Below are 12,219 nucleotides of genomic sequence, written 5' to 3' on the forward strand. Positions count from 1 at the left end.
CGCTTTATGAAGTACACCTGGAACAGTTGTAAACATTTAAACAACAGATTTATTTTGTTTTGTTGACATTCCAACAGAGTGGGTAATTATCAATTATCAAATCAGTTGGTAATTTTTTTTAAATTAAAATTCTAGTTCTCAATATTATTGTCAAAATTATAAATTTACTATTGAAATATACATGGGTTTAGGTATTGAAAATGCGGACACCGTAGATGCGTTGATGATCATTTGAACGTAAAATGGAACAAGTAAAGATGTCTAAGTTCGGGTGTAACCGAACATTATATACTCAGCGTGAGCTTCAATTGTACATTTCATTTCAGATAAATTACTTTTCTACATAGCACGTGGCACCGCCCGTTTAAAAAAAGTCTCTCCATTTCCTCTTACAATAAAACTTGATAAGTGAAATATCATTGATTCAAAACAATTTTTTGCTAAATTATAGCTTATTATTCTAGTCTACGACCCTTTTAAACTTGTTTTATATCTAAGTTGTCGTGGTCTTTAACCGATTCCGTCCATTTTTACTAGAAATATTTTTTGCTGTAAGGAAAATTGTGTACGCAATTTTATTACGATCCGTTAATTTTTCTTCGAGTTATGACTCTCGAAACATAGAAAATTGCTTAGTCATAAAAGGGGCGGTGCCACGCCCATTTTTCAAAATTTGAAGTTTTTCCTATTTATAAATCCACCTGGGAAATGATATACCATTGATATAAAGCTCTTTTTTGTAAAGAGAAAGCTTATTTTATTCGTCCACGAACGTTTTAAAAATCTTTTATATAAAAGTGGGCGTGATCCTTAACCGATTTCGTTAATTTTTCTTCAAAGCATTCCTTATAGTAAAGGCAACCTCTCTGCCGAATTTTGTTACGATTGGTTTAACGATTTTTGATTTATGATAAATAATATTTGTAAAATTGATTTTATCACAAGTGGGCGGTGCCACACCCATTTTAAACAAAATTTTAAAATTTTTATCAAGAGTCTCAATATCAGTCCACACGTCAAATTTCAATATTCTAGGTGTATTATTTACTAAATAATCAGGTTTATTGTGTTTTCCAAAATGTTATATATATAACAAGTAAGGAAGGCTAAGTTCGGGTGTAACCGAACATTACATACTCAGTTGAGAGCTGTGGAGACAAAGTAAGGGAAAATCACCATGTTGTAAAAAGAACCTAGGGTAACCCTGGAATGTGTTTTTATGACATGTGTATCAAATGGAAGGTGTTAAAGAGTATTTTAAGAGGAAGTGGGCCATAGTTATATAGATGGACGCCATTTAGGGATATCGCCATAAAGGTGGACCAGGGGCGACTCTAGAATTTATTTTGTACGATATGGGTATCAAATGAAAGGTATTAATGAGTATTTTAAGAGGGCGTGGGCCTTGGTTCTATATGTGGACGCCTTTTCGGAATATAGCCATAAAGGTGGACCAGGGGTGACTCTAGAATTTGTTTCTACTATATGGGTATCAAATGAAAGGTGTTAATGAGTATTTTAAAAGGGAGTGGGCCTTAGTTCTATAGGTGCACGCCTTTTCGGAATATCGTTATAAAAGTGGACCAGGGTTGACTCTAGAATGCGTTTGCACAATATGGGTATCAAACGAAAGGTGTTAATAAGTGTTTTAAAAGGGAGTGGGCCTTAGTTCTATGGGTGGACGCCTTTTCGGGATATCGCCATAAACGTGGATCAGGGGTGACTCTAGAATGCGTTTGTACAATATGGGTATCAAATGAAAGGTGTTAATGAGTATTTTAAAAGGGCGTGGGCCTTAGTTCTATAGGTGGACGCCTTTTCGAGATATCGCCATAAAGGTGGACCAGGGGTGACTCTAGAATTTGTTTGTATGATATGTGTATCAAATGAAAGGTGTTAATGAGTATTTTAAAATGGAGTGGGCCTTAGTTCTATAGGTGGATGCCTTTTCGAGATATCGCCATACAGGTGGGCCGGGAGTGACTCTAGAATTTTTTTGTACGATATGGGTATCAAATGGAAGGTGATAATGAGTATTTTAAAAAGGAGTGGGCCTTAGTTCAATATGTGGACGCCTTTTCGAGATATCGCCATAAACGTGGACCAGGGGTGACTCTAGAATGTGTTTGTACGATATGGGTATCAAATTAAAGGTATTAATGAGGGTTTTAAAAGGGAGTGGCCCTTAGTTGTATATGTGAAGGCGTTTTCGAGATATCGACCAAAATGTGGACCAGGGTGATCCAGAACATCATCTGTCGGGTACCGCTAATTTATTTATATATGTAATACCACGAACAGTATTCCTTCCAAGGTTCCAAGGGCTTTTGATTTCGCCCTGCAAAACTTTTTCATTTTCTTCTACTTAATATGGTAGGTTTCACACCCATTTTACCAATTTTTTTTCTAAAGTTATATTTTGCGTCAATAGACCAATACAATTACCATGTTTCATCCCTTTTTTCGTATTTGGTATATAATTATGGCATTTTTTTCATTTTTCGTAATTGTCGACATCGAAAAAGTGGGCGTGGTCATAGTCGGATTTCGGCCATTTTTTACACCAATACAAAGTGAGTTTAGTAAAGATATATCGATTTTTGCTCAATTTATCGTGTTAAAGGGCGAGCGGAAGGACAGACGGGCGACTTTGTATAAAACCTGGGCGCGGCTTCAACCGATTTCGCCCTTTTTCACAGAAAACAGTTATCGTCCTAGAATCTAAGCCTCTACCAAATTTCAAAAGGATCGGTAAATTTTTGTTCGACTTATGGCATTAAAAGTATCCTAGACAAATTAAATGAAAAAGGGCGGAGCCACGCCCATTTTGAAATTTTCTTTTATTTTTGTATTTTGTTGCGCCATATCATTACTGGAGTTGAATGTTGACATAATTTACTTATGTACTGTAAAGATATTAACTTTTCTTTTAAAATTTGAATTAAAAATTTTTTTTTTTTAAATGGGCGTGGTCGTTCTCCGATTTTGCTAATTTTTATTAAGCAGACATATAGTGATATGAGTAACGTTCCTGCCAAATTTCATGATGATATCTTCAACGACTGCCAAATTACAGCTTGCAAAACTTCTAAATTACCTTCTTTTAAAAGTGGGCGGTGCCACGCCCATTGTCCAAAATTTTACTATTTTTCTATTCTGTGTCATAAGTTAAACTCACCTACCAAGTTTCGTCGCTTAATCCGTATTTGGTAATGAATTATCGCACTTTTTCGATTTTTCGAAATTTTCGATATCGAAAAAGTGGGCGTCGTTATTTTCCGATATCGTTAATTTTAAATAGCGATCTGAGATAAGTGCCCAGGAACCTACATACCAAATTTCATCAAGATACCTCAAAATTTACTCAAGTTATCGTGTTAACGGACAGACGGACGGACGGACGGACATGGCTCAATCGAATTTTTTTTCGATACTGATGATTTTGATATATGGAAGTCTATATCTATCTCGATTCCTTTATACCTGTACAACCAACCGTTATCCAATCAAAGTTAATATACTCTGTGAGCTCTGCTCAATTGAGTATAAAAAGTGGGCGTGATTATCATCCGATTTCGCTCATTTTCAATACCAATCTATTCTGGATCCAGATAAGCTCGTGCGCCAAATTTGGTGAAGATATCTCAATATTTACTCAAGTTATCGTGTTAACGGACGGAGAGACGGACATGACTTAATCAAATTTTTTTTCGATACTGATGATTTTGATATATGGAAGTCTATATCTATCTCGATTCCTTTATAGCATAGTTCAAAGTCTTTTGTAGATGGCATTTTCATTCCGTTTCGTTTCGATTAATTCCCAAATTCTTTTCATCACTATAAATAATATTTATTACGCCCTTATAAATTTGTATATATGCATACACATCTTTTTCATTTTATCGTTTGTTTTTTAACTGCACGTTAAAAGTGACTGTAATGACCGCGTCACAAAGAAATTTCTCATGTTCATGAGTTTTGATGCGAAAGCATCAATCGCGCAATATGTTACGTTTGTAAGTAGTTGCTTTTTTTGTAACACTTCAACTAGCTAAACAGTTTCATCATGACATACCCACACGTGTTGTGGAAGTAAATCAGACAACTGGTACTGTTTTAGCTGCTTTGAGATTTCTACTTCTGGCTCAGTACAGTCTTGAAACCAAACCAGAGAACTACAAAAACAAAATACATGGAATGCGGGTCACCCTGCTGCCACGCTGTTATTTGGATATTTTTGTTTATCTGCACATTCGTTGTAAATTACATTCGTTCATTCACAATAGTGTCCTGTTTTTGGTTGACTGTTGCTTAAGCAATTTCATCTGCAAAAAAAGTGGCTAATGTAAAAGAACTTCAGACTTGGCAGTTAAAACTTATTTTGCTTTGCCAATTCACATACAAAATTTCGCGAAGCACTGTTATAAACAATCTCACTATACTAGAAAAATACTTGCTAATACATTTTGTCTCCTATTCATTTGTTAAAATGCAGTTTTTAATTGTGATAAATGTTAGGAAAGCACCAACGATTTGGAAATATACTTACACTTGCAAAGTCCGAAAGCACTCATAGCCAAAACATATGCCAAATTCGTTTCCCTATGCTTTGCTTGCAGCAAAAGTTGAAATTTTGATACTTTTTAATGTCAGATGGCGCAAGTGATCCACTAATTGTCGCTCTCCATGCAAAACATGCAATCGATTCATCTATGCTGCATCAAAAATCTTATGTGACGCGACTTTAAGTGATATACTTTTTTTAAGGGCCAATTAAACTTCCTTAACCCTAACGCCATAGTTGTAACCATACCCATATCCATAACCATCTCCAATATGATCGATTAATGGTGCCTTAACTTAAAATCCGTGAAATTTTCATAAAAATGAAGAAAGCGCAGAAAATTACAAACATATTCCACAAAAAATAAGTCTCTTCGTCATAACGAATCCAAAACAATAAATAAAATCTACAAAAATTTATTAAATTCACCAACTCAAATATTTTTAGGTTATGGATATTGCGAGAATCCAAAAAAACAATTGGTTGGCTATGGTATGGTTATGGCGTTAGCGTTATGGTATGGCACCATTAATCGATTACATTAATTTCAATAAGGTAGGTTCGATCAGCTGTTTTATCTGGTTATGGTTTTATGGTTATAAGTCACCATTAATTGGCCCTTTACGCGCCATTTATTTATGTATGTATTTTCATCACATACTCGAAGTTCCGTAAAGCGCTCGTGTTTATTGGATCTTATTGTCATTGTATTCGCTCTTATTTAGGAATATAAATTATTAACAATTTGGCGCATTTTATAATTATTTGGCTGACACATGCCAATGTGTTTCTGTTTCTACTCAGCGATCTATATGTAGGTATAAACTTTTTCCGCTTTTCAGATTTTGCGAGCATGTGTTTTTATACAAAATTGTTGTTGAACGAGAGCAGTTGGCATATTATTTTCGAGAGCTTGTGTACAATGTTTCACGAAGTGGCGTTAAGTGAGGTTATGTAAATATTTTTTATTTATTGCAAAGTTTCTTTTTCCAACTGGTTAGTCAATCGTTGACAAATGAAAAACTGAAAAAAAAAAAAAATTGTATTTGAATACTACAGAAAGCAGTTCTCTACAGGGTTGTTCATTTGTAAGATTATGGGTTCTAATTTAAGCTCAGGACCACAAAATATATAATTTTTTTTTTTTTAGAAAGAAATTTTCAGACAACTGACTAAGCCATTTCCATGCAGTGTTCGTAGTTTTTTTACGCCGACCCAAATACTTATTAACTTAATTGGCGCTTAACCGTTTAAACAGTTATGGCCGTCCAACAAGGCGCGCCAGTCGCTCCTTCGCTCTGCCAACTAGCGCCAATTGGTCACACCAAAAGATTTTAAATCGTCCACCTGGTACATCCAGCGGAGTGGGGGCCGCCCTCTACCTCTGCTTCCATAGGCGTGTTCAGATAAATATACTTATTGTTCGGAGCGTCATCTTTCATTCGCATAACATGGCCTAGCCAGTATAGGCGCTGCCTCTTTTTTCGCTGGACTATGTTGATGTCTGCGTAGATCTCGTACAGCTCATCATTCAATCTTCTTCGGTACTGACCATCGCCAACGCGGAGAGGTCCATAAATCCTTCGAAGAACTTTTATCCCGAACACTCCCAGAGCCGCTTCATCTGATGTTGTCGTGGTTCATGCTTCTGCACCATATACGATGACGGGTACGATAATGGCCTTGTAGAGCATGATTTTCGTTTGAAAGTAGAATTTATTGGCAAGAGTGATTGTTCACTGGATTTCAGAGCTGATGTTGTTAGTGTTAATGCTGGTTCCCAAATAAACGAAGTCGTTTACTATTTCGAAATTATGGCTACCAACAGTAGCGTGGTTGCCAAGGCGCATATGAGCTGAATCTTTGCTCGATGACAGCATGTACTTCGTTTTGTCATCATTCATCATCAAACCCTTCTTTTTCCTGTTTGGAGTAAGCAGTACTAACGGCGCGGGTGTTCAGGCTGGCTATATCAATGTCATCAGCATATATGCCAGTAATTGCACGCTTTTATAGAATATGATTCCAGAGCGGTTAAGTTCTGCAGCTAGTATAATTTTCTCCAGCATTAAATTAAAGAAATCGCACGATAGCGGGTCACCCTGTCTGAAACCTCGTTTAGTTTCTATCGGCTCGGAGAGGTCTTTCCCAAGTGTGACTGAGAGCTGATGGTGTTGCTAAACGTCATATTGCATAGACGTATAAGTTTTGCGGCGAAACGAAATTCAGACATAGCGGCATATAGGCAGCTCCTTTTCGTGCTGTCGCAGGCGACTTTAAAATCGACAAAGAGGTGATTTTTCGCGGGTTTTTCCAAGATTTGGTGCATTGTGAAAATCTGGTCCATGGTAGATTTACCAGAAGCCGCACTGATAAGGTCCAATCAGCCGATTCACGCCGGGCTTCAATCTTTCGCACAATACATTTGACACGATCTTATATGCGATATTAAGAAGGCTGATTCCGTGATAGTTGACGCAGTTTGCAATATCCCCTATCTTGGGTACTGGGAAAAGAACACTTAGATTCCAATCGTCGGGTATGCAACTACTCGCCGCCGTATTTGAATAGCTCCTCAAGCAATCTATCAGCGCCCGCGGCCTTGTTGTTTTTCAACCGAAGTTTTTTTGGCAAGAAAATATTTTGTGAAATGACAGATTCGCCATAAATCTGATTTTTTCTGTTAAAAGCACTGATTTCCTTGGTAGTTTCAGCAGCGAACAACTGTCAATATTATGCAAATGCATCAGAGAAACTTGCGTTCACAGCGCTTACTACTTTGTTCATAAGACTATCATGTCACATAAATCTCTGTCATATTAAAAGCCAGTGTTATTCTAATGTCGACGGAAATCTACCATTTTTGCGAAGTTGATACAACAGCTATAAAAAAAATCCATATAAATGGACAGAAAACTTAGTTGAATTGGCTGGTACGTAATTCTGTTGATTTTACCAGTTTTTTTCTTTCTGTGTAGTTAGGAAACAACGATCTATAGATCCAAGTGGAAAGATACATCCACGATAGCATTCTCGGGACTTTGCTAGAAGTGCTGTAACAATAGTTTTCCATTTTCCAGTACAAAGTAAAGTATGTAACTAGGTAAAAAAAATGTCCATGAAATTTACATTTGAGATAATACTGAATATATGTTTGTGCATATTTATGAAAATAGAATATACACGAACCGGCTACAAATATATTCTCCACTGACTCGCCCAATCCACACCAATGCTGAAACACAAAGCTCTTTCATTTTTAAACTTTGCACTTTTCAAAAAGAAACTCAAAAGCCATGCAAACAATCTCACACTCCAAAGCAACGGAAAAGTTGTTACAAGTAACTCCTTTATATATTTCATTTTCGTTTTGGTTAAGATGGACTAAATAGACGTTATTATGTTTTGTATATGTAAATGTGTAGTCCAATATAAGCACCGGTTTGTGTATGCAAGGAAGTTCAGTCTACAGTGTCTACAAGACTATTTGCTTCATATACTTGACTTGACCACCAAAAGAAATTAATAAATAGGGACCGAGCCCCTGCACCACATAAAAATTCCATTTGGAGCTTCTTTTCAATAAAGTTTACTTAGTTTTCTTTTTCAATGAAAATTCATCAAATAAATATTTGTTTGCATACTTGGTTCGTGTAGTTTTAAAAGACGTATGGATGTATCTATGTGGATCAAATGTTGACGGTTGAGTTAAAGACCGCTTAAACTCAACAAATGATTGAAAAATGTTATATATGTAGTAGACTTTTTTTGTGAAAATACATAATCTCAGATATTAGATCCAAACTTAAGGCATATTCAGCCCGCGTTTTTGTGTGATAATAGTAATAACTTAAAAAAACTGGTGGCTAAGGCTGATTGTTAGTTTGACGTCTTTGCTTGAGAGCTACATTTCTTTTATCCAGTATTAGTTTTTCTTTCTTAATATTTTTGAAATTTCCAGGCGAATTCAGTAGAAGGTGACGTTGTTGTTGTTGTAGCAGTATTAAATGAAGTTACACTGAAATGGCGTTATCCCGTCAGCTGATTGCTTCTTGTTGATAATTTTCAAGAAACCCTTTGGTTCAGCAATATGTCAATTAATCAAAATCAATGCAAATCTTCTTTTGACCTGACATTCTTTGCACGGCGAATTGGCTTGAATTCGCTTTGACATCGCTTTGTATGTATTCGCCTGGCTTATATTACATTTCTGAAATATAAATTCGAAGAAAAATTCGAATGCGAATCTTGAGGCGAATTCGAATTCTCCAGTTCAAACACACACAAATTGCCGGCAAACAATTTCTTTTCGCCTCGCAATCGGCAAACATCAAGACGTATTGAATACCAGGTGTTGTTATCCTTGTACTACAATATTTCAGTTAATTGAAATCAATGAAAATTGTCTTTTGACTTGACATTCTTCTGCGGGGCGAATCGGGTGAATTCGCTTTGCCACCACCTGATATGGATTCGCCTTGGCAAATATGCAATCTGTTGCCGAGATCGAGATTCCGTGTAAATGGAAATTTCAGAACAATTTTCAGAGTATACTTGAGGTGAAATTATTTGGTGTTTAGGCATTGGCAAGCGAGTTTTGTACAAATTTTCAGATGATTGCGCAATGTTTAAGACCCCCAGTTTCTAGGTGAACGAAAATTTGCTTACGAAATTTAAAGAAGGTCAATTATATTGCGCAGTCCCTGTTGTTGTTGTTGTTGTAGCGATAAGGTTGCTCCCCGAAGGCTTTGGGGAGTGTTATCGAGGTGATGGTCCTTTGCCGCGTACAGATCCGGCACGCTCCGGTAACAGAAGGTGCTAGCCCGACCATCTCGGGAACGATTTATATGACCACATTAAACTTTCAGGCCATACCTCCCTCTCCATCCCAAAGTTCCATGAGGAGCTTTGGGGTCGCCAGAGCCTCGTCTGTTAGTGAAACGGGATTCGCCGCTCGAAGGTGAGGTTGACATTGGGTTTGGAGAAGCTATATAAGGCGCTGGCAACCTGAAAAGGTTGCGCTACACAACCCCTTGTGTCTGGTATTTTAGTCGCCTCTTACCAAGGCATACCTACCGCGAGTGTATTATAACCCCCTAACCCGCTGGGGGGTTGCGCAGTCCCTCTTAAATCCGAATTCGCTGAGTAGTGTTTAGATGAATTCGAAGGTGTTAAGGAGTTTCAGCGCAATGTAAGCCAGTTTACGGCAGATTTCCTTTGATTCAAATTCAAGGTCGAAATTAATGTTATCGAACAAATTATTTTAATTTAATTTAATAAATGCAAAATATGGCTTTCCATTTCAACTATGTTTGTTTAACAATTTTTCTTTTTGAGCATTTATGTATGTATACAACTTTCGTTCCCAAGCTAATATGTAACCTAAGCAGTCAGCCATGGCGTATGAGTAACATTTCAATTCGTTTGTTCCCATTCAATTATGTTAGGTCGAGCATGCGCGCTTCAAGTTTGCTTGACAAAAATGTATACACGTTTGCTATTAGTTTCATTTTAAGAATTTGTTATATATGCATGTGTATATTAAGTATTAAGTTATGTTTGTATATCTACTTACAACAAAATTTAGCTAGCTCTATTGCGCATAACTGTACTAAAGACCTTTCAAAAAGTATCAAGAGCGCTTAATTATGCGCACTGACAAAATAGCTCAAAATATGCTGGCAAGGTTTATGTATTAATGTACATATATGTATATTTTCGCTAAGCATAAAAACCTTGCAAAAAAGGTACATACATATTGACTAATGCATGCATACATAAGTGCATGGTGTACATATTAACATACCAACACAAATATGCTCAACACCACTCAATGCATAAACCTATGTACATACATATATGCCCGAAAGCGTTACGTATTAAGGAGAAAGTACAATAATTATCTGATTGCGTACATATGTATGTACATACATATATGTATGTATGTATATAAAAACTGTAACCAATGTAACTACAATAAAAACAACAAAAACCATCATTTGAGCTAACTGGTGATATGAGTGAATATGTGGCGCGTTAGGGGCCGCTCACTTGCATGTTTGTGTGAAAAGCACTCAAAAATGTGTCAGTTAAATACACGCACACACATGTAAGTGCGCTGATATACATATTTATTTAATAGATGTAGATACAGATTTGAATGTACATATATATGTACGTATATACGTATGTGTGTACATATACATATGTATTAGGAATTTAGCTGTTCAAGCTCCATAGAGATACCTACTTATTTATTCGACAGTATTTATGCCTTTTTTTCATTGTACCTCACTAAATACGCTCGCACACTACGAACAGTACAAACAGCCGTTCACTGCGCAAATCCCTGCAAAAGTATCTACCCCAAAATGCTGTCATTGCGCACAAGCTCAAAATCTCAAACACCAAGCCCAGCAAAATAAAATAATTACAACGACTAACAAATAATCAGGCACAAACACACAAAAACACTATTCAAGCCCAAGTAGCGCAAGAGCGTGTTCGGCTAGAGAGTTTGTTGGATGCTTTGGTTTAATCACTGTGTCGCCCGCACAAATACCCACTCCAGCATACGCAGGCGTATGAGTGACATAACACGATGATTACGACTGCGACGGCCGCCATGAGTATCTCAGCAAAAGATGAGTGCCGACGTTAACGTTAACTGAGCTGAGCAATGTGAACAGTAGCACAAAAGCCAGCAGCGGTGGGTTATAAAAATGACTGCATGACGGCGACCCCTTGGACTTGACGTTTATGTTTACGTTGACGTTAACGTTAGGCTGGTTTGTTTCTTGGTGTATGTATGTTTGCACACAAAATTATATTTGTTTGTTGTATTCGTTTTTGTGTGCTATATTTGACAAGTTTATTGTTGTTATACAACGTGATATATGTATGTGTGACATTTATGTTGATGTTGCTGCTGCTTAAGCCGGCATCGAAAATGTGTGGTATATACATACATATACATATGTACATACATATATGTATGTAGCTGTATAAAGTTAATACATATCTGTGTTATTTTATTATCTGTTGACTTCATTCAGCAAAGTAACGCATTAAAATATATTTTATGTATGTATGTATTATTGACGTGTTGATAGGATAGTAGGTACCTAGCGGTTGATAAGAAGAATTGCGTTGCTATAATTTTGATAATTAAAAAAGATTATTTTATTGAAACAAAGTTACAAAAATAAGATATGAACATATTCAATATTATTTTAGGTCTAAAAAAGCGTATAACTTACCTATGAAGCTTTTTTCCAAGCTTAATAAATAGAAATTTTGGATATTTTTAGTCTAAGTTTACTTAATACGTACATACCTATGTATCTGCTGAAAAAACGGGAAACAAATCTTTTAAGTGAACTTATGCCATTTAACATATTATTGCCATTCAGCCACGCATTATATCTCACTTTTCTACATGCCCTGATTAGTTGAGAGATAAGATAGGAATATATAGTTTTCTTTTTATATATATTTTTACTAGACTGTTCCAGGAAAAAAATTGTTTTCTCAAAACAGTATCAAAAGTTTTGCTAGAATATTGCAAAGAGTACGAGAAATTTGATCTTTACCGCTCCTTGGTTTCTGAACAATATTACATTTCTGATATTCATTTGGGGTATTCACAACAG

The 12,219-nt window shown here is 36.2% G+C and overlaps 1 protein-coding gene across 3 annotated transcripts in view; it reads left to right on the top strand.

Annotated features, from left to right (window-relative positions):
- HmgZ (HMG protein Z) overlaps positions 1-12,219 on the top strand; it is a 62,743-nt gene that overhangs the window by 37,305 nt on the left and 13,219 nt on the right. The window contains exon 2 of one of the 3 annotated variants that reach the window (XM_067772420.1): positions 5,015-5,122. The exons of the other annotated variants lie outside the window; for them this stretch is intronic. The gene's annotated coding sequence lies outside the window, so the exon portion shown is untranslated. The remainder of the gene's footprint in view (positions 1-5,014; positions 5,123-12,219) is intronic. 3 annotated transcript variants of the gene reach the window in all.

This window comes from Eurosta solidaginis, chromosome 3, assembly GCF_040869045.1.
Source record: "Eurosta solidaginis isolate ZX-2024a chromosome 3, ASM4086904v1, whole genome shotgun sequence".
In the NCBI taxonomy this organism is placed as follows: domain Eukaryota; kingdom Metazoa; phylum Arthropoda; class Insecta; order Diptera; family Tephritidae; genus Eurosta; species Eurosta solidaginis.